This window comes from Protopterus annectens, chromosome 6.part0 (assembly GCF_019279795.1).
Source record: "Protopterus annectens isolate FY-2018-M chromosome 6.part0, PAN1.0, whole genome shotgun sequence".
Taxonomy (NCBI): Eukaryota; Metazoa; Chordata; order Ceratodontiformes; family Protopteridae; genus Protopterus; species Protopterus annectens.
The window spans coordinates 861,078,019-861,102,706 of record NC_056737.1 but is presented as its reverse complement, the minus strand read 5'-3'; positions in this window follow the sequence as shown (position 1 = coordinate 861,102,706).

Sequence of the window (24,688 nt, the reverse complement as noted above, 5' to 3'; positions counted from 1 at the left end):
GATAAATAATGATGTAGGAGTCTTCCAAACTCTGGACCCAACCCAATTCTTCTCTATCAAGCACAGGTTATGTCTACTGAACCTGGTGGATTTCTTTGAAAAAGTCACTAAGGCCATGTATAAGGGTAAAACAGTACATACCACCTACCTCGACCTGGCCAAGGCATTTGACACAATTCCCCACTCAGGTATTATAAATAAACTCACAAACTAGGCATAAATCCCTATGTCACCAGATGGATTGCCAATTGGCTTATGGACAGGGCACATGTGGATGAATCCAGATGCAGCAAGAGGCCAGTTACTAGTGGTGTGCCACAGGGCTCAGTACTGGGACCATTCCCTTTCAAAATATACTTCTCTGAAGTCAAGGCAAATGTAGAAGGCCTCTGGATGACAAAGTTTGCCGACGACTGCAAGCTGAGGCAATCACTGAATCCCCCAATGATGTTGAAGTCTAGATCAGGAAAATGATTGAAACCAGAACCATGGTCTAAAATTAAATGCAAAAAAATGCATTATGATACCCTTTGGGAAGTCAAATACTCCTGCAAATTACAACATCAATAGCATGCCCCTTAGAGTGGGCACAGAGGTGGAAGAGCTAGTTATGCAGATAGACAGTAGCCTGAACTTTGACCTCCATGAGTCAACAGTGATGAGGAAATCCTTTTATGTGGCACAAGTTATAAGCAAAGGTATGGTATTCAGATCCATGGAAATTATATTACCACTGTATTCAGCCCACATTAGACCAATAATCAAGTACAGTGTGCCATTTGGCATGTACCTGGCTAGGCACTTACAGCAGCTGGAGTGACCTCAGATGTTCCTCACACAGAAAATACAGGGTGTAAATAACATGAACGATGCAGATAGACTAAAAGGTCTATCCCTTTACTTTATCTCCTACCAGCTATTACGGGGTGACCTATGCCTAACCTACATGGCAGTCACAAATCCAGGCCTGATGGAGCTGTTACACGTCTACAAGTCAAACAGCACAAGGGTCACCCATATAGGGATCTAAACTTAGTCATCAACTCAAACAAAATATGGTAGAAACAGGTATGTGCCTCAGAGATTGCCCCTTCTTAGGAACAAGCTTCCTATTCACATTAAGCAGAGCCCTTCCATGGCCATCTTCAAACGTAATTTGGATCAATGGATGGGTGATCACAAATTCACACCTGGGGTAGTGCCTATATCCCTTATGGATAAGGGCAGTCTGTAAGATACCCAATGCACAGGCACAAATCCATGCCATCCTCTTGCCTCTAGTGGCCATATATTGGGTAAAATCAGGTTATATTGGCTAGGCTTGCAACAGCCCTTAAGCCATTAGCCACGTAATCTCCTATAAACCTATGCAATCCATTCTTCTTTTGGCTGTACGTCCTCATTTCCTCTTGCCTTTTTCTTGCCTCTCCCAAATCTTCATAAAATCTTTTCTGGTTTTCTGCACATGTGGCTGAACCACTGTAATCTGTTCTTCTTAACCTTTTCTGCAACTGGAGATACTTTGGCATCTACTGTGTTGTCCTAATTTCTTTGTCTGTCATATAGTGTGTATCCCAACATCCACTTAGGCATTTCATCTCAGTTGCCTCAAAATTCCTCAGCTTTTCTGCCGTCACTACCGAAGTTTCTGGGCCATTGTTTTGTGCCTCAAACTTTTCAGTTTTTTTGACATTTTTCTCTTACATACACACACACACACACACACACACACACACACACACACACACACACACACACACACACACACACACACACACACTACATCTGACATTCTTTGCCAGTTGGTTGCAACATCTCTGTAGCTTTGACCTCCTCATTTAGACTATTCTTCTCTTCTTTTCTCCCCTAACACCCCTTCCAGATACTCAAAGCTGTTAACTTGTTCCACTCTTTCAGTTCTATCTCACTGTTCAACTTCTTTTGATCCCCCCCCCGCATTTATTACCATAAATCTGTCTTGCTTGTACTCAGGTTCCACCCACGTGCCTTAAGCTTTGCATTCCAGTGTCCTATCATTTGCTGAAGTTCCTGTTCAGAGTCTGTTGCAGTGTCACATCATCTATATACAGCAGCTTTGTTTATCTGTCCCCTCTGACCTGTTTGCTAATGTATTCCATCACCAGTATGAACAGCAGTGAGTTCAAAGGTGAGCCCTGATGCACACTCACTTTCATTGGGAACCTCTATGATTCCAAACACTGTTCAAACTTGAGTTACTGAGTTTCTGTACATAGCCTGCACTAATTCTATTAATGTTTCCTAGGCTTTGCAGTATCACATGGCTGCCCAAATCAGCCTTCTTGGGACCTTATCATATACTTTCACTAAGCATAGGAATGCCAAGCTGGACTATTTCCTTTCATTTTCAGCTTCTTCTTTTTGTCCAGTTTCGGTCTCATTGCAAACATTGGGTCAGCTGTGTTGTTGAATCTGAAATGCTAATCTCCTGTCTTACTTTCATTGTAGCAAGCAGTTTGCTACAGTTTAAAAAATATATATTTTTGTTTAACGAAAACCTGAGTGATGTAGCACTCTCTGCAGGCAGGGTACAAACTGTAGCAACTGGTTGCTACATTTGTAGTAAATAGTTTGCTACAGTTTAAAAAGGATTTTTTTTTTTAACTTTGGAGATGGCATAATTGTTAATATGTTGACTTTGTATACACAAGGTACAGGGTTTGATTCTTACCTTTGAGGTAAGAAGTTTGGCAAGGCTTAAAATGGCCAACAGTGCAGATAGCCTAGTACTAATCTATGAGCCTAAAATCTATAAGTGCCGCAGTGCTCTGTGCAGACAGGGTATAAACTGTAGCACCTGTTTGTTATACTTGCAGCATACAGTTCGCTACAGTTTAAAATAAATTATTTTGAGGGAGAGTAGGGGGCAGGGCACAGAAATAGAACCTGAATGGTCGGGGCAGGAATGAGGTGGGTGTATCATGCATCTAGCCACCTGGTTGGTGTACCAGTAAAACCGACGTCCATTTTTTTTTTGCTCTTCAGTGGAAGAGCTGGGGGACATGCATAGACTTAACTGTAATAAGCCAATTATTTATCAGCTTATTACAGTGAAGTTTTTTTTTTTTTATATATTTTAGTGAGGGGGTGGGGAACTGGTTCACAATACCAGTCCAGAGCACTGGTTGAACCAGCTATGCTTTTGTTACAAGATGTGTAACAAGACGAAGTGGTCTGTGACAAGACAGACCACTTTGTAAAGGCGGGTGGAACTGCCTTACTGTATAAGTCCAACTTAACTGTACGTCAGTTACCAGACTCCTACCCCTCCCCCCAATAATTGGGACATACTTATCTCACAACTTCAGCTTCACCCTAAAAAGATCATCACCACAATTGTGATCTATATTACACCTGGTAATACACCTGCTAGCCTTGAAGACTTCTTATGTTCTTCCACATACTCACAAGAAACCCTTATTCTGGGGGATTTCAACCTAGATTGGCTCACCTGTATATCAGAACCATCAAGTAATCTAATAAATCTCCATGGCTACCAGCAGCTAGTCCAAATTCCATCTAGATGTGATAAAAAATCTAAAAGGGAATCCATTCTTGACTGGGTCCTAACTAACAGTCCCACATTATACCCCCACACAGGCAGTCTCCCAGACACCTTAAGTGACCACAACATAATATACCTTATATGTAGTAGAACAAGCATATGCAAAACCACTGACTATAATTCCACTATAAACACAAACAAATTCTCCCCTGAGGTCCTCAATACTTTACTCTGTAACTGTGACTGGACCCCCCTAAAAACCTTCCCACTTGACCAGGCTGTAGCATATTTCAGCAAAACATTTCTACAACAGCCAAACTACTCCCCAGCTATTTCTTGAAACTCACAGCAAATGCTATTGCTATCCCAATCTCCACTCTCATAAACAGATCAATTATTGAAAACTAAGTGCCCAAACTCTGGAAAATATCCTATGTTACACCCATAAAAGCAGCAACTAGATGAAAGAAGCATGTAGAACAGACCACCAGCAAAAATCCAGGTTTATTTAAGTGCTTTTCGTCAAGTTTCAGAATTCATCAGAATAAAATCACATGATCATGACAAACCCATATACACCACCCCACCTAACCATTGGTCAATGTAATTACATAATTTCTTCTAAAACAGACATTATGCAAAGTTAATACAAAATGCTAAAACTTGATATTCTTGCAACAAATACAACTGATAAACCTATAAAAAGTACATCAATTTTAATTTTAAAACAGAACTCAAGGAAATTCTGTCTTTAAGACCTGGTACTTGGCAGGCATTAGTTTTAATCTGCCATGTCAGTTCCTTAAATTCTAGCCATTCATCCATTGGTCCCCCTCTTGCTTCAAGATCAGTATGGTCTTTGGCCCCAAACTTAAACGTATGTGTGGGACACACACAAATGTGCTTGTACAAAGCACTGTTTATATTTTTATTCCTGATGTCATACAGGTGTTGATACACCCTTTGCCTCAGTGCTTTTTTGGTCTTACCAATATAGAAACTGTTGCATAGGTCACACACTGTGACATACACCACCCCCATTGAGTAGCAGAAGTATTTCTTCCTAGGTTTTACCATACCATAACCAGTGATTTTGATGGCCTCACCTTGAATCATGGCTAGACACTGTTTACACCTCCCGCATTTGTAGCAACCACCCAGTGTGGGTGAACAAGAGTCTCTTTCTAACAGACCCTTTAAACTAACTTCCCTCTTGTAAACTGTAGTGGGCTTGTTTCTGAGTACCCAAAATAAAACCTGAGATGTATAACGATGGTCTCATTATGGTGACCATCGGCAAAGATTTATTCCCAGTCATTCCACACCATGAGGGTTTGGAGTGGTTTTATAAATATTTGTGTTTCAACTCCAGTCTAGTGCATAACACCATCTTGACCATATGTACATGTATGGAGCTTGTGCTCGAAAACAATTTTATTTGCTTCGATGACCAACTTTTTAAACAAAAGCAAGAAGCAGCGATGGGTGCCTGTTGTGCCCCCAGTTTTGCCAACATTGTGCTGGCATACAGGAAAGATTTATTTATTTTAAATTCAACTTACAAAGACTCTTGGGCCCTATACGGGCAATACCTTGATGACCTGGTGATTTTCTGGTAGGGTAGTGAAGAGGAACTAGATAGGTTCTTCATTTACATTAACCAAACCACCTCCTTCCTTAAATTCATCATGGCCAGAGACAACAACCAACTGAATTTTCTGGATGCAACAGTCAAAAAAGGCTCTGTAAACAAGGCTTTCACTTCTCATTTGTATAGGAAGTCAACATACTCAAACTGACTGTTGCATTTTGATAGCTGGCACCCAGTGCACCAAAAATAGCCCTAGTTAAGGGCCAGTATGTTAGGTTAGCTAGAATGTTGTCAGGACTGGATGAATTTTTGAGTGAGTGTGCTAAGTTAAAAAAACATGCTGACTGGAAGGGGTTATCCTGGTAATTTTGTTCAGGACATTAGCGGACCAGAGTTCCGCTGTGGCGACCCCTAACAGGAAAAAGCCAAAAGACACAACAACAACAACAACATTGCCAATGAGGTGATTAGAAAAAGGGAAATCCGGACTTTTTTTTGCTTATTGTCCAACGAGAATGACCCTACTGGAGCAACCCAGACTGGGAGACAGGATTATTTCTCAAGAGCTTTTTTTCTTCCTTTTAGTGTTGACTTCTACGATATCAGGAACATTATATATAGATTATGGGACATGTTCACTATTGACAACGATGTTCACTCAGTAGTGGGAAACAAGCCTACTATAGTTTACAAGAGGGAAGTTAGTTTAAAGGGCCTATAAGAGACTCTTGTGCATCCACACTGGGTGGTTGCTACAAATGCGGGAGTTGTAAACAGTGTCTAGCCACGTTTCAAGGTGAGGCCATCAGAAGCACTGGTTATGGTATGGTAAAACCTAGGAAGAGATACTCCTGTTACTCAAAGGGGGTGGTGTATATCGCAGTGTGTGACCTATGCAACAGTTTCCATAATGGTAAGACCAAAAGAGCACTGAGGCAAAGGGTGTATCAACACCTGTATGACATCAGGAATAAAAACATAAACGGTGCTTTGTACAAGCACATTTGTGCGTGCCCCACACATACTTTTAAGTTTGGGGCCATAGACCATATTGATCTTGGAGCAAGAGGAGGACCAATGGATGAATGGCTAGAATTTAAGGAATTGACATGGCAGTTTAAAACTAATGCCTGCCAAGTACCAGGTCTTAATGACAGAATTTCCTTGAGTTCTGTTTTAAAATTAAAATTGATGTACTTTTTATAGGTTTATCAGTTGTATTTGTTGCAAGAATATCAAGTTTTAACATTTTTTTATTAACTTTGTTTAATGTCTGTTTTAGAGGAAATTATGTAATTACATTGACCAATGGTTAGGTGGGGTGTGTATATATGTTTGTCATGATCATGTGATTTTATTCTGATGAAGTCTGAAACTTGAAGAAAAGCTCTTAAATAAACTTGGATTTTTGCTGGTGGTCTGTTCTGCATGCTTCTTTCATCTAGTTGCTGCTTTTGAGTGGTTTTACTTTGTTTTTTTCTATGTTGTACCCATACATAAAGGCGGGACCTCCACTGAACTTAACAATTACAGAGCCATTGCTTTACTCTCCCCCTTGCCAAAATCCTGGAAAAATGCATCCATACCCAGGTGCTAAAATATCTCCTAGACAGCAACATCCTGTCACCTACTCAGCATTGTTTCAGACCTGCCCATAGTACCACTACAGCCCTCCTCTGCTTCGCAGACACAGTAAACTGTCTCAAAAACAAAGGCCTGCAGGTGTCAACTCTTTTTATGGATATGTCCAAAGCATTTTACACAGTCTCATATCAAATCCTGCTAAATGAACTAAACCAATATCACCTATCAAATTCCACTCTTACCTGGTTCCAAAGCTACTTAACTGACAGATACCAAGCTGTGAATTGGGAAAATTCTCTCTTTCCTCAGCTGTCCATAACTATAGAAGTCCCACAGGGTTCTATTTTAGGACCACTAGTATTCACAGTCTTCATAAATGACTTCCATACCTCCACAAAGCATGCATCTATCATTCAGTATGCAGATGATACTACCTTAATCTGTGCTGCACAAAACATTCCCACCCTCCTGCAAACAACTCATCTAGTGTTCTCTGATGCTGAAAACTACCTTACCAAAGCCCAAGTTATCCTCAATCCAAAGAAAACTCAGCTTATGATTATAACCATTTCTAACAAAAACACTAATAAGAGTCAATTCACTATCTACTCCACAAATGCTACTCCAATCGCTTCAGTGGCACAACCTAAGCTATTGGGAATAACCATAGACACCCACCTAAAATTTGATAGTCATCTCAACTTAACTACTAAAAAAGTACATGCCAAACTGGGATCACTCTACCGTATCAAACCATTTCTTATCAACAACACAAGAGCAGCCATTGCTCGCTCCCAACTTCGATCCACCCTACTCTATGCATCTCCCATTCTGACTAATCTCAGCAAAACTGAACTAAGCAAAAACAAAATGGAAGCCTGCTATAACAGCATTGCCCATTTTGCTGCAAATTGCTCATATAGAACTCATAACTGTACTGCTTTGAGACAGCTCCACTGGCTTGAACTGCCCAAACCTCCTAACCTACAATCAGCGTTGCCTCTGTCATTCTATCTATTACCTCCCCAATAAGTTCCTGCTCTCAAAAACCTAGTACAACATCACTCAGCCAAAAGACCTCTTAGATCATCAAGCAAACTACTACTACAAGTCACCAACAGCTACAATAGCTTTAGAGACACACTATATAGTAGTTCAGTGGCTAAAAAATGGAACTCTCTCCCCACTAGCATACACAACACATCATCCAAAGCCTCCTTTAAAAACCTCATTAGGCAACATCTAAAGCAGGGGTGGGCAAACTTTTTGATTCGTGGGCCACATTGAGTTCTAACATTTGACAAAGGGGCCGGAACAGGAGCAGATAGATGGCATGTTTTGAAAACATCACCTCATTGGGGGAAAATACACATCTTGGGATATGGAGAAAACATGTGCTTTAATTTCCAATGAAAATGAAGAAAAGCATTACAATAAAATCTCATCTGGAAGAGAAGGATTCCAAGACCATTTTACCTCAGGTAACATTGCATGAGCATCTACACAATGGCTCCCTAAAAAAACTTATATATTCAAGTGCCTGCTTACATATTAATCCCTTGTGAACCAAACAGAACACAGTAATAACTGCTTCTTCTTACCTACTTAATAGTGTACTTTTAGGCGAGCTTAAATTAATAAGCTAGTAAATCATTTTACACGCAGATACATTTTCTGTCAGTGAAACTGGACATCTATTTAACTTCAGCAGGTTTTGAACAGTGATGCTGCAATCTATACACAAACACACACACACACACACACACACACACACACACACACACACACACACACACACACACACACACAGAATCTTGTCAGCTTTCATAATTCACTTTCTCTCTCCAATCGCTCACACACACATACACTCTTCACCTTTCAAACCTGCATTCAATCACTTTCTCTCTCTGATCGCTCACACACACACACACACTTCACCTTTCAAACCTGCATTCACTCACTTTCTCTCTCCGATCGTTCACACACACACACACACACACACACACACACTTCACCTGTTCAATCCATTCTCATGTTGCTGCTGCTGCCATTAATCCTGGGCCCGGCTCCGTTTCAGGGCTCGCTGTATCCCCCAGCCTGCTAACGCCATTAATCCCAGCTCCGTGAGCTCGCTATATCCCTGGCCCCTTTGCTGCTGCCATGAATCCGTTTCAGGGCTCGCTGAGTCAGCCTCTTCTGTTCCACATGTTGCATTCCCGCTGACTGTTAACTTAACCGCCAGCCAGCCGGAATGATGATGCGAGCTCCTTCAGCTCAATTCCGACTGGCTGGTAGCCTGACAGTGCTGACATCATCGCGCACGTGATGACGTCAGCCCCGACAGCGCAAAAATTAAAAAAAAAGAAAAGAAAAATCGGAAATTGGTGCCAAGTTTGGCGGGCCGAATCAAAACGTTTAACGGGCCGCATGTGGCCCCGGGCTGTAGTTTGCCCATGCCTGATCTAAAGCAATGTTGGCAGTGCCATGATTGCTCCCAGGGCTAATGAAAGTGGATAAGGTACACATACTAAACCTAGAGTACTTGATAATAGTTTTCACTCTTACTCACAAACACTGGCTAATCTACAATGTATGTACTGTACCTGTGTACTATGTATGTATTCTACCTATGTTCCAAATTTCAGCTGTACACCATTAATTACCTTTATTTTTAAATTAATATTTTCTTCTGATCATGTCTAAATATCTAAATGTATCTGTAATTTTTCTATGTGGAGCTTTTCTCCCCAGGCCTCTGCTGATAAAGGGCCTTTTCGGCTCAGTCAGACACCCCTGTTAACAAATGTAAAATAAAATAAATACTTTATACAGTTGTGCTTATTTATCAAACACTATCTCCCTTAACACCTTCATGCTGTGTAACAGGTGTTTGATACCTGTGCACTGCCTATTATTGTGAATGTTTCCTTTGTTTTTGTACACTGGTACTAGAATGCTCTTCAGCCATCCAGGATAAATATTTTTTTCCATAAAACCATTTCTTCCCTAACTCACCCAACATCCTCATCATATTTGCTGTGACTTCATCTGAGCATGCTGCTTTGTGAATACCTTATGAAGGGTGTCTGATGACTATTTTCTTTATCTTATTTGTCTTTCTTTTGTAAACTGATAGCATTTCTTTGTACCTGTGATGTTATGAGGTAGTGCCATTCGTGCCAGGGAGAGTAGGGTAGTACATGTGTACATATGCCAGCACAGATAGCTGGAGTTTTGTAAAAAAAATTATGTTATCTATCACACTGAGTTATACAGATGTTTGAGTTAAAATATGTTTGTAAAGTTACTTATGTTAAAAATGTATCAACAGTAGGTCCTGCTGGACAGAAAGAATGTATGCATATATATTGGGTTGCATTGTTGTAATTGATCAAATGCTTATGTTTATCAGAGAACCCTGGAAGGGTGGAAAGTTTGAAATGGTGTTATAGCTTTCAGATGCTGCCACAGATTTTAGCAAAGTTCTGTGTGTGTATTGTACTAGAGTCAGGTGATCAGAGGTGATGTCATCCTCTAACCAGCATCTGGTTTCTTTGGAACTCTCACAGCAGCACTTTGGAATTGACAAGAAAGATTTTTGACAGGGTATATATCTCACACATCCACACAGACAAAAACAGACATCATTTGGTTTTGACAGACATCATTTGGCTTTTGCTGTGGTAAGACACTCAGCACACATCAGCTTGACTTGCTTTGGTAAGTAGTCAGGGAGCAATAATTCTTTAGTCAGTCAGGGACATTTAGTGAGAATAGTTTAGTATTGTTTTCTGCATCTGTGAGAAACTATCAAACTGTATTTTTTTATATCTCTGTGGTTGAAACTCTGTTGTTTGTTGTATTCAGTATTCTCCTTTTTCTGTTTATTTATCATTAAATATTTTAATGTCTTTCATTGTGACTGGTCCTTTAGAGAATACTTTTAACATCTTGAGAGTACTTATGCATGTTTTAGTGACATTGTGGCCACTCCTGAAAGCCTTGCTGCTTTGGTCACACCCTACCATTTGTATTAGTATTAATTTTGCACAATATAATTGGGTACCCTTTGTAAGAGCCTTCGGGTTACTGACTGGTGAAAGTGTGATTACCTCAGAGTCTGGGCAGAAAGGGCACAGCTAGTAAATCTGTGCCAGCTTTTCCCAAGTGTGCATGTGAGTGTGAAACTCAAATATCCAAGTGTGTGTGTCAACAACTAGAAACAGGGACACAGAGCTCCAAAGTGGTCAGTGTGGAGTTTTGTGTGGGTCTGGAGAGAGAGAAAGAAAGTCCAACCCCAGGTCTGTCACATGCTTCCTATGTGATCTTAATGGAAATTGTGTTTGGTACAAGGAACTATATCTGAAAATACTGTGTGAATCCATCTTTGCTCTGAGTGACCATCCCTCACCAGAGTCAGTGGTGAGGACTGAGTCTCCTTGATTGCTGGCCCAAAGTAGGGACCTGTGACAGTGCCATCTGCTGAGTCACTTTCTGATGTCTTGTGCTTTGCTATTGCCACTGCTTTCACTTAGCCTCTTTGTTAACCAATATGTACTACTTCTGTCTTTTCTATCTCTTACTTCTTCCTGCAAGCTTTTTTTTCTTTTGATGACTTTTTGAGGTTCTGCATTCCACCACCCGTTTCAGTCTATACCTTATTTACCTACCTGTCTTAGCCACATATCTGTCCTATAGTCTTCATACATGGTGTTTTAAGATGCTGCCATTCTTCCTTGACTCTACTCATTTGCTCTTCTTTCTCAGGTGCTGCAGTCCTAAGTATTATCTTGACCTCCTTTCACACCAATCAACTTTCAGGTTTTACCCTAGTATTCGTTGACATTAGAGCATTCTCTAACTACTGCTTCCAGCTAATTGTGGCCACCAGTTTCACTGGGAAATTGCTTTGCAAGCATTGATTCTACCAATGGTTGTTTCCTTACTATCACTATTAGAGACTTGACAATCAATAAGAATTCAGACAGAAGGCCTCACTACAGCACTAGAATGTCAGGAAAACTGAAATCAGAACCTGCTGTTCTGCAGCATTAAGTTGGAGACCATTACAAATTTGGCAAATTAAATATCCAAAGGGATGTCCAACCATCATAATATAAGGAAATTGTTGAACAGATGCTCTAAAAGGGTTTTTGTATCCAGTGCGCCAGTAAAGTTAAAATGTATAAAAAAATAACCTTACCTCATGTGGGTGAATAGCCAACTTGATTAATATGTCAGGTCTATATGGCTGGGCAGTGCGATTCCTTTAAGGACTTCACCTTTATGACTGCATAGCATGATTTATTAAAGGGTCCAGCCTCATACTAATGAACAGTATCAGTTACTAAAAGAGTAATTATATAACTATGAGAGGGTGGTAGTTATTTAATAGTCCTTGGGAATGATGGCAATGTTTTACTACAAGTCGTAGTACATTTTATTTCTGATTCATTTGAATACTGCCCACATTCACTGCAGACCCCAGATGAACCGAGGAGTTTTTAGTGAGAAACGTAGAGGAAATTTTTAAGAAACATGTGAAATTAAATACATATTATACAGATGGAAATTCTAGTGGCATCTACAGCCATTAAATTATCAAGGCATCTAAACTACCCATAACTGTTACTATACTCTAGCGTTAACTTGCAACTGCAGCCAGTTTCAAGGCCGGTCTATCCATTTTCTTCTTCCTCTGTTCTAGTAAAACCATGCTGCAGTCCTGTTCTTTGTTGCCCATGTTTCAGATAATCATGGGATGTGTAAAGTCCATCAATAACCATTTTGTACATTTATTTATTTCTTTATTTAAATCTGTTTATAGGGGTAATGCACTGGTTAATATCAACCAGTTTTTGGGTTGGGCTGGGTAAAATACAAAACATTTCACAAACAAAAAATAGAGAAATGTAAGCAATAACAGAGTAGTTCAGACTAAGTACATAGAAACAACTACATTTATACATTCCAGTGAACAAGCATAGTGCAATGTATAATCAAGCAGAGTATAATGTGCAATATATACATTAGTTTCTAAAGTTGGCGAATCTTCAAAAAGAAGTTTCATCTTCTTTGTGGCATTCTTGACCTTCGCACAGAATTATATTCCAAGTCATCCAGTGCACCCAATCCTTACATGCTCTGGTTGGCTACCTATTGAAATGTTAGCACTCAAAATACCAAGGGCCAATAAGCCAACCCCCCCCCCCCAAAAAAAAAATACAGGAGAAAAACAAATTTCAAAAATTGCTCTTCTCCTAAAAACTTCTTTTTCAGGAGGAGCCTGGGGGTAAAAACATAGTATAATAACAGCAGATCAATTTTAAAATGAAAACATAGACATATACATATTTTTGTTTTCTCCAAAGTTACCAAAACTTTGAATAAACATAGAGGCAAATATACATTTCTATAGTGGAGGCATAGTGGCATTACAATAGGTACTGAGTAGATATTTATAATCTACAGCTACATTTAACATGACAAGTACATAACTATGACAGTATTTGAGTAAAAATATTGTAAATGGATGGGACAAGATATAGACTTAGGTTGTATCATGTTTTGGAAGCAGTAGCATTTTGCTGATTTGATGAGGTGGTTTCTGAGAGCTTTCCTTTTCTGAGGTAGAATAATGCTTGGGGACTATTTAATGCCCATGCTATTGTCTTCAAATATCAGTGTACAATGTTAATTCTATGGTGTACATAAAACCTACTATAGACAATGATGACATACGGATATTATAGGCAATATAATACATAGCAGCTTAACAGTAAATGCAAATATATGAATTAAAATATGGCCAGAATGCTAAATATATAAAACAATTGTATAGAGATGATGTATTAGCACACATAAAGCTATTTAGGAATGAATGCTAATTTACAACAGTAGGGACTAAACAGATATAGAACAGCAAGACATTTGTGGAAACTACCAAGATGTTATGTTAATCAATCTGAGTGCAAATATTTGTACTACACTTGTGTTAGTATCAGAATATTGTGGCATTAACTAAACTGTGCTGTTTTGCCAGCACACAGTATATTCCTGGTGGCCATAATTCAGACAGTGTTTAAAAGGGAGCTAATATATTTCTTCCAACCCTACCCTAGCTACAGTTTGTTTAGGGGGTTACATGGTAGCACACCAAGAAAATTCTCCTTGAAGCTTTAGTGTTTTTTTTTCTTTCCAGATATGGTTGCTGTAAGTAAGTGAAGGATTTTCTTTATTGCATGCAGCGTTTTATAACTTCATTAGACAAGATAATCCAGTCTGAACACTGACCTCCCCACACACACACGTATTACATATACATGTACAGATCACAAGTATTTACCTATAAACTTTGTGTCTGTGTTCATGGTTTATCACCATTGTTTACATATACATGTACAGATCACAAGTATTTACCTATATACTTTGTGCCCGTGTTCATGGTTTATCACCATTGTTTACATATACATGTACAGATCACAAGTATTTACCTATATACTTTGTGCCCGTGTTCATGGTTTATCACCATTGTTTACATATACATGTACAGATCACAAGTATTTACCTGTATACTTTGTGCCCGTGTTCATGGTTTATCACCATTGTTTACATATACATGTACAGATCACAAGTATTTACCTGTATACTTTGTGCCCGTGTTCATGGTTTATCACCATTGTTTACATATACATGTACAGATCACAAGCATTTACCTATATACTTTGTGCCAGTGTTCATGGTTTATCACCATTGTTTACATATACATGTACAGATCACAAGTATTTACCTATATACTTTGTACCAGTGTTCATGGTTTATCACCATTGTTTACATATACATGTACAGATCACAAGCATTTACCTATATATTCTGTGCCAATGTTCATGGTTTATCACCATTGTTTAATGATTCTCCATTCTGAAACATTCTTGAGAAGTACAACCTTCCTTGGTTTTCAATGATGCCAGGTACTCCCTTCTTACTCTCTTTTAGTACATTATTTGAAGGAAACAACACAAAATATTCTTTGTTCTACTGGTTCTGTAAGTTTTGTAGCCAGAAGTCTATACAAATTCCCCATCTTAGTCTTTCCCCTTCTTATTTACTGTCTATCCCATACTACTTTGAACCCTTTGCTAGTTTTTGCATTCCACTGCCACTGCTATTAGTGCAGTCTAAGTCATTAACTCTCTCTGTGAAATAGAATTTCCATACATCTCTCCTATGTTATATTTCTTTTCTTCTCCAGTGAGGTCATCTCCACCCCTTTCTTTCTTTTTTTTTTTTTCTTGGTGTTGCCACTTCAGACCATCCCTCACATTTTATGTTGGGGACAAAGTATGTTTCCTTTCTCTTATTTTCACTAATGAGCACACTTCTAGCTTTTTTTTAGCTTCCCTTATAGTCCATTTTTTGCAGGTCTGTTATTATTTAAGTTAGTCACTCTGCTCCCTTCCAATCACCATTTTAATCTCTTTTTTTTTTTGTGCAGCTTCCAGGACTGCACAAAGTACTCCAAGCAGGTCATTACTAGTTGCGTTATGCAGAGTAATAACAAAATCCCTGGGATTCATTAACATCTACACTGTGTACAGACAACACAAGCATAACTCACATCTTCTTTCTCCCAATTTTAGTTTTCCTACTGATTTTCTTGTAGCCTTAAATATCAGCTGGGATTCATAAAGGTTGCTGCGGACTAAATGTACACTTATTATAATCTTTCTTAGTGACTAGAAAGCATAAAAATATATGGTAGGGATGTTCTTGAATACAGATCAAGTACACTTAGTGTACACTTAGTATAGGCATTAATGAATCTGCCTAACTTCTTCTTACTTGGAATCCAAAATACTTTTTATGCATCCATGTATCACGTTTATATTAATACAACTATACACGTACCTCTGTATGATTGATTTAAGATGCTGTAGTTTCACACCCACAGATTTCTCTTCTGCTCTGTATTCATCGGTGGCAGTCCCACTTTCACTCCATGCTGTGAATTACCCCACACTACCTGAGACTGAAATCAGGCTTCTGTTTTTCCATTCATATTACTACCTGTCTTGGGACTCTATTCATGTTGCTCCACCTTCCTATACCAAAACCCTTATTTTGGAATAATCAAGCACTATGTTTACCCTGTTCTCTTTACCTATTATTAGGTGTAATGTGAACATCTGAGCACTATCTGGCTCAGAACTGATCCCTAGTGTTTGTCATTGCCCTCACCTGATATTATGCCTCCTTTGACAATCACCCATGGTTTTTTCTTGCCAATCAGTTCCTAGTTCAAAGCACCTTTTTCAGGCAAAACATAATCTCTCCAATTTCCCAGCTAGCATTTTTATGAATAATTTTATCAAAAGCTTTCCTGAAATATAGATATGCACCATCTAGTGGACTTCCCAGTCAACTTCTGAGTTTACCAGTTATAGTATTCTGTCATGGTGGTTTAACATAACCACCATATGAGAGTACATGTTGGTAGTTGTCTTCAGAACCTTATGCATCAAAGAATGTCACATTCTTGCTCCTTAGGATTATTTTCATGACCTTTTTCAGAACTGATGTGAAGCCATTACTTGTAGTTTCTACAAGTCTTTCCCATAATCCCTTTTGTGAATGGTACTATTGTGGCCTGCATCATATCATTCAAAATGATATATTCCTACAACAAGCTAAACAGTACAGTCAATGAGTTTCCAAGCTCCTGCTTAGGATTTTCTAAGCTCCAAGTGACTCCTATATAAATAAGCAGTTGTTAAAGTCTGTTATTTGTTTATCTTGTCTGATATGGTAAACCTTACCACTGTGCTGAAATGATACGCACTACTACGTGATCACCTATGCTTGTTCATATTCTTACTCCATGTTTTTCAGTAAGACTATAAAACTACACATTATTGCAAAAAGATTGTTGTCTGCCACTATACCATGACCGTACCTGTCCTCTCCTTTACTAGTTAAGGGTGGTTATCAAAGCAAGAAATCATAACCATCACTACCTTCCTTTTCCCTTGACAATGCGATGCAAACTAGTAGTATGTATGATATGACAAAGCACACACACAGAGTAAAGTGTTGCATTTCTTCCACGAGACAGTCAGGTAGGCTGTCATGTAACAATTTTAATGTCTTTCACTTTCCATGATAGTCAGTCAGCAACAATGAACACAGTAAGTGGCTATCTTTAGTGGTTGGGGTAGGATATGTGTAAAAGCAACTGATTATTAGCACATTGGCACAGTGAGCAGTGTTGCTATCTTACACTGGTTGGCTGTGGTCCCTTCTATGTGGAGTCTATATGTCCTCCCTGTCTCTGTAAAGGTTTTTTCCACATGCTCTGGGCTTTTTCGAACACCACAAAGATATGCAATACATGAACAGGCTTTCCTCCAGTTTACCTGTAAGAAAGTGTGCAGTGTGACTGAGAAGGAGACAGAAAGCGAGAGCAAATGAGAAAGAGTGTGTGTGTGTGTGTGTGTGTGTGTGTGTGTGTGTGTGTGTGTGTGTGTGTGTGTGTGTGTGTGTGTGTGGCGCACACATGTGTATAAGTTTGTCTGGCGAGTGCTTCTTATGATAGGACTGGCATGTCAGTGCCAAAGTCAGTAGGTATGTGCATGTGTGAAAAAATAATATCATGTTTTATTTCTGGACATAATAGAAATCTAAATTTACAATAAGAAATAAACAAGACTTGCTGGAGGGACAGGTTCTTAAGTCAACATATTCATTGCCTATGGAATAAGTTATCAGTAGAGATTAAAAAGTAAATCACCACTTTGGCTACTGTTAAGGCAATTCTTGATGGCTCAGTCTGCAAAGTAATTACTATTAAGTGTTTGAAAAGTGTAGCAATAATTTTAAGTCTGTCTTCTTAAAGGTCTATATATGTAGTATATTATGGCGCCATGATCACACTTACAGTATTGATCCTGTGCATCTGTGCTGCTGTTACATCATTTTCTCACATGTCTAACCAATATAGCTCTCAACCTGTCATCTCAAAAACTGCTCTCACAATGTGTACCAAATGGGCAAAATGGAGAACATATGCTGATATCTTCAACTAGGAAGCTCACAACACGTTTATTAACATTTTCCTCGTATTTAAAAATAGTTCTTTTGATGAAGTAATATGATTCAATATTAGGTTCATAAGTTCATAGGTAAGTACTAGGCTATCTGCCCAAGGGCATCTATAAGCCTAGCCAGAATGTGTTGGCTTTTGCCTACCCCTTAGATTAGTTCCCTCTGCCTCTGTCCAGCAGAACCATTAGTTCCCTGTGCCTCTGTCCAGCAGAGCCACTGCAGTAATCCCCAGGGTAAATTTTCTGTTTTCCATCCACTCATCAAGGTTTCTCTTGAAGAGTGTTAGTGAGGGGCTCTGCCTAATGTAGATTGGAATCCCGTTCCAAAGCATGGGTAGTCTCTGGGGACAGGAATCTATCCCTCCAGCATGTCCTATTTATCGCTGTAGTGAGCGTGTGGCTCTCAGGGATTTGTTTTTTTTTTAAGTGGAGTATGTCCATCAATTCTGGGTTGGATATGGCCTTGCATGTCAGGCAGAGATCACCTCTGACTAATTGGTATGCGACAGAGTACAGCTGGAGTTTCTTTAGTCAGGCATAGAGCATCTGTTTGAGGCCAGTAATCCTCTTGCTGAGGTACTTTTGTGGTCTTTCCAGCTGTTGCAGGTGTCTTGTAAGGTACATCCCAAATAGGGCATTGTACTCTATGATGGGTCTGATGAGTGATGAGCAGAGGGGCACAATAACCTCTTTTGCTCTAGATGTGAACCCTTTTGTGATTAGGTGGGCCACATAGAAGGATTTTCTAACCACCTTTGCAGTATGATTATAAAAGGAGAGATTACTATCTACTTGGGTCCCCAGATTCCCTTATTACATTTTATGTATTTAGGGGACTAACCAGTATGTGGTAGTTCGTGGGTACTTTGCTTTTTCCAAAGGGGATGACTATGCACATTTGGTATTTAGCTTGAGGCCATGATTTTGACACCAGGTATCCGTCTCAGTGAGACCCTTCTGGAGGATGTCTGCATCAGTCAGAGAGTCAGTTATGGCCCCCAGTTTGCGAACTTGGTCAGCCATAGTCCTCCTGTGCTTGCCTGTATCTCTGAGAAGTATATACTGAACAGAAGGGGTCCCAGGACTGAGCCCTGGGGGACGCTACTTGTAACTGGTTTAGAGTCAGACCTAGATCCTGCAACTTTCACTGTGTGGGTTCTATCCATGAGATAATTTGCAACCCATCTCATGACGTAGGGATTTATGTTCAGGCTGGTGAGCTTGTCTATAATACCAAAATGGGGAATGGTGTCGGAAGCCTTTGCGAGGTCTAGGTAGGCTGTGTGGACCTCCTTTCCCTCATCTAAAGCCTTGGTAACTGTCTCAAAGAAGTCCACCAGGTTTAAGAGGCATGATCCGCCCTTAACAAAGCCAAACTGGGTAGGGTCCAATGTTTGGAGGTTCCCAAAGTCTCTGTTAATGAGTTCCATAATGATGCTCTCCACAGCCTTGCAGACCAGGCTAGTCAGGCTTATAGGGTGATAGTTCTCCGGGTCCATTGTGGCTCTACCTTTGTGAAGCAAGATAACTGTTGCTGTGTGCCACTCTATGGGTATGTAACCTGTAGAGAGGCTGAGTTTGAACAGTGTGTTTAGGTGAGTATTAGTTCATTTTGGAGCTCATGTAAGACACAGCCTGGGACACCATCTGGTCCCATTGAAGCTGTGTTTTTTGCTTTGGATAGGGCTGTTTTAACCTGTGTGTCAGTGATTGCCAGGGCTCTACATTCTTCTGGTATGGTTATGGGCCCTTTAGGAGGTGAGAGGGGGGGTGAAGTTTGCACTAAACCTGTCTGCCAGAATGTTGGCAATATCAGTCGATTCAGTGTATTTTGTGCCATTCTGCACTAACTCAGAGCAGATCTGAGAGTTTCCACTTAGGTTCTTGACATATCTGAAGAACGCTTTGTGGTTATCTTTGGAGTCCTTGGCAATTTTTCTTTCTAGGCTAGCCTTGGATGATTTTATGAGGGATCATAGTTTCTTGCTGATACTGATCAGGAATGTCTTTCCTTCTTGGGATTTTACTCTTTTCTGTACTAGTTTCCTCCTTCTATTGTATAGCTTGTTTATGGCAGGGGTCCACCAGACTGGTTTCCTTTTCTTGGAGGAGTGAGTCTTGGTTTTGCTTGGGATAGCATGATCCATGCATTCTTGCAGGTGCTCATAGAGTGCCTTTGTAAGTGATTCAGCAGCTTGGACAGCATTGTCCTTTAGCATGGGGGCTGTGAACCTTTCCACCTTGGTCTTGAGTAACGTGAAGTTTGGTTTTGAAAAGTTTTTCATGGTGGTTTCCTTGATTGGGGGTGGGGGCAGAATGTGGATATTCAGAGTGATTAGTCTATGGTCTGAACCAGTGAGGGGTTGACCTTTGGTGTGGAACACTGGTCGCCCATGTTGGTGATGACCAGGTCCAATATGTTGTCATCTCTGGTGGGGGTGTTGAGTAGTTATCCAGGTCATTCGAGTTTATAAATTCCAGGAAGCATTGGGCAAGGGAGTTAGTACTTGAGTAGTTCTCCCAGTTAATGTTTGGGTAATTGAAATCACCCGGTATTAGGGTGTTTGGTAGGACCTTCATATTTTCCAGTGTCTCCAGAAATGCGAACTGGGGGTCCTGGGTCATGGTGGGTGATCTGTAGCAAGCTACAACTTGAATTGCAGTTTTGCCCATTATTAGTTGCACATGGATGATCTCTAATGCATCGTGCTGCACCACTAACCTGGAGGTGTGGGTATCCTTGATGAATATGGATACAACCCCGCCTTTTGTGTTTCGGTCCGGGTACTGCGGTCGAAAAATATGGTATGAGTTATAGCATAGTAGTGCTGGGGTGCTCTCTGGAGCCTTAATCCAGGTTTCTGTTACTGCACAGATATCAATGTTCTCCATACTGAGGAGTGCCTTGAGTGCATGCATTTTGAGGTTTAGACTTCTGGTGTTGAGTAGCATTACCCTCAGTTTTTGGTTACTCGTGCTATTTACAGTGGTGGGTTTGTCTTTTGAGCCTTGCCTAAAAAAGGCACTATGGGGGCGGCAAAAGCCTTGGCCAGTATTCAAAAGCCTAAGGGTGACAGGTGCAAGCTATCTCTTGCAAAGCAACGTGGTTTGTCGAGCATGCCATCCCAGGTGGCCAGATACTGGATCCCCTTTGAATGACACCAGAAACTTAGCCAATTGTTGAAATTGATATTTTTTTCTTTATACTGTGGCATCATTCTTGGTGAGGGCAGGATGCTACTCAGGGTCAGGGTCATACCGGCCTGGGCCTCATGATCAGAGAGCTCTTCCATGTCTCTTTTCATGTAATCCAGGGAGGTACTTCTCAGGTCATTCACTCCAACATGGACAATGACAGAGTCATATTTGCACTTGTTCTAGAGTGACCTGAGTGCTTGTGTTATGTGGTGGATCCTGGCCCTGACAGGCAGCTAACTGTAACCTTCTCCTTGTCCATCCTAGTTAGTGGGACATCAGTGTGCCTGACTATAGAGTCGTCTATTACTAGTGTGTTGGGTATGTTATTTTGCCTTAAGGGCTGTGATTGCACGGCACACTGATTATGTGAAGTATGTGTTTCATGGTTTGTGATGGGGTGTGGAGGTTGCTTGGATGTCTGCTTTGGAGGTCTCTGTTGCTTTTGCAGATTTTTATTTAGAGCCTCTTAGTATGTTTTCGTGTATTTATGTATGTTATTTGCCGGTATTGGTTTAATAGGTCTATGTGAGACTGGTGGTGTGTTGCAAGTATTTCCCTTCTCCTCTTGACTGTCAGTTCCAGTCTTGGGCTGAGAGAACTTTGCCTCCAATTTGGATGTATAATTGTATCTCTCGCATATATTAGTGTTTGGTGGTAGGAGGAGAGGGTTGTCTGTGTACATGAGGCAGTTGTAACATTGCCTCAAAATGCCCAGATTCACCAGTTGGACTGGAGAGTACACCTGAAACTGCTTTTTGGACATGCCTGAATAGGTAAAGTGAGCTGTTTTACTGATTGGCTGGTAGGGATGAATAGAGAACCTTGTCCTTCTGGACAGTATGGGGGATCTAGTGCTAGGGTTAATTAGTGCTTGCTATGAGTTTTGAGCAAGTGCTGGGTTGTAAAATGAATGGTTTGAGTGCTTAAGTTGAAAGTTTGTCTAGTTCCAAGGGGAAAATTGAAGAGTAGACTTTGTGGAGCCGGGAATAGTTTAACCCTAGCTAACTGGCACTGCCCGGCTCACAAAACTGCGCACATGCTGTTTTTAGAGCAGGGAAATGAAAAAAGATAGAAATTAGCCCAAAATGGCCAATAAAGTATTTCTGGGCTGAAACCACTCCTCCAGGGACATATAGGCTGCTCAAAGCTCCCCTCTCTCACAGGTGAACAGAGAAACGTCCTTCTATCCAAGTAAGGTATGGGCAACTCAGAAACTTGTAACACAGCCCTGAATTCAGCACTAGCCTGAAAACTGGACTATGGGAAACAAGTATTTTTTTTTGTTTTTTTTTTCAGAAAATAAAGCAGATACAATCAAAAAGCACTTTAAATGCACAGAAATGGCTATCACACTTTAGTGTGTAGCCGACAACAGTTAAACAAATTATTTAAACACAAAAATTACTTAGTTCACATGCAAGCAGCAAATAAGTACAATATGTAGCAGAAACAAGCTTTTTAAATCACAGAAATGCTAAAAAATTTGCGTTTTAGGCGGAATTGGTTAAAAAACACTTAGACAGCAAGAAAATGCAGAAAAATGATACTTAATCACTCCAAAGTCTCTCTTTTGTCTCTCTGCTGCTGTAGAACTCTGCAAGACACCTGGCCGGCACTTGCTAAGCTGAATACAAGTGCAAAAAAATGCACAAATGCGTTTTTTATAGCAGGGGAAATGAAAGAGATTGAAATTAGTCCAAAATGGCCAATAAACTAACTTCTGGGCTACAGCAAACAAGGCGCACACATTTCAGAAAGAAACAGTTCAAATAAGCAGGCACAATAAGCCTTTAACCAGAAATTCCCAGCTCAGAAGGGCAGAATCTAGCCTCTCCTCCCACAAGAGTGCAGACCACAAACCTTCTTAGTATAAAATAACTGGCCTGAAGCCCAAGTGCTTAAACCAGAACTAATGCACTTTTAGAATAACAGACACTAAGCCTTCAATCAGCAATTCCCAACTTAGAAGGATGTAAGCTACCTGTCCTGCCACAACAATGCAGTCCACAAACTTTCTTAATGTACAACAACTGGTCTGAATATTATTCAGTATTATTTGACATGGACATTTGCGAAAAAAATTCTCATCAGTGAATGCGTCTAAAGTGCTTTTAGTGTGAAACAATGTAGAGCATAGCATTTTTAAGTTTGCTCAGCAAGAATCTCCTCACTATATCACAATGGAAACATAACCTTCCATCTAAATGAAAAGTAGTTGATCCAACATTGATCAACTACTTTCCATTGAAAACCTAAACATTGATCTGCAGAGCATTGGAAAACACACACACACACATACACACACACACACACACACACACACACACACACACACACACACACACACACACACGAGTACACACGCGTGCGCACACACACACACACACACACACACACACACACACACACACACACACACATACACACGCTCTCGCGCGTGCGCAAACACACACACACACACACACACACACACACACACACACACACACACACACACACACACACACATACACAATGTTTTTTGTAGGGGAGCAAGTTCCCAGTGCCCTCAAATTCTCCTTCAAATTCTACATACTAACTCTGAGATCGCACTGCAGTGAGGAACGGGCATATAACCGGATCCCCACTGAACTGAGATCTGTTGGATAAAAAGCCGGTACTTTTAGATCAGAAGCCAATTTGACATAAGGTTCTGCACTCATCACAATATATACTTATATACATGCATACATATATACTTTTAGTAGCAGTAATTGAGAAGAGCACAATGTTTTATTCCTTTTATTTTTAAAGATGTGCTTTTGTAGCATATTGATTCACTTATCTTTTTGTTGGGATGTAATTTTTTTTAAGTTTCTTTTTAAATTTTTTGTTGGATTTGTATTGGTTTAGAGATTAAGTGTGTGACTGTTTCATGTAGACAGTGACATCAGAATGTGTTGTGCTTGATTCCAGGAATGTTTAGCCTGGTGGTTCTATAAGGTGAGCTTTTTGTTATTACATGTATAGTTTTTTTAATTATGATAGACATTTTGCTGCAGCAATTTGTATAACAGTTTGGAGGACATGGTGGGTAGCACAATTCTTTCTTTGGGGGTTCATTTCCTGGGTGTTAGGTGTGGGGAGTGTGTGTGCAACATTGGTCAGAATATGGTGGTTGTACAGATCATTGTGGGGAGTGCATCTTGAAACGGTTTTTACGGTAATAATTGTGGCTGATTGTGACTAGTGTTTGGTGATTATGTGAGGCAACTGACTATTTTTATACAGTGGAGTTTATTTTAATAGCTTTTGCTTTGATATCTGTGCGGTTCACTTGAGGTGCAGGTAGGGTGCATACTTTTGTTATGATTCATGCGTACACTGATTAATGGCATTTTCATCTTGGGGGTTGCAGGTTCTTTCTTCTGTTTATGTGGAGATATGTGTATCATTGTTTTCTTCTGTGAGAAGAATAACAGGTGTGTGCTGTTATTTTGAGGACCTTAACAGTGATCCTTGGAGTATGTGGTTGCATTTACTCAGAATATTCCCTGCTGTCTAAGATACAGGGATTTCACAGCTGGTATAGATAAGCAGCAGAGTTGGGGGTGTAAAAACATTTTAAAGATGTAACAGAGGGTTTCAGAATTCACAATTTTTGTTGGCATCACAGTTTATTTTATGAAATGT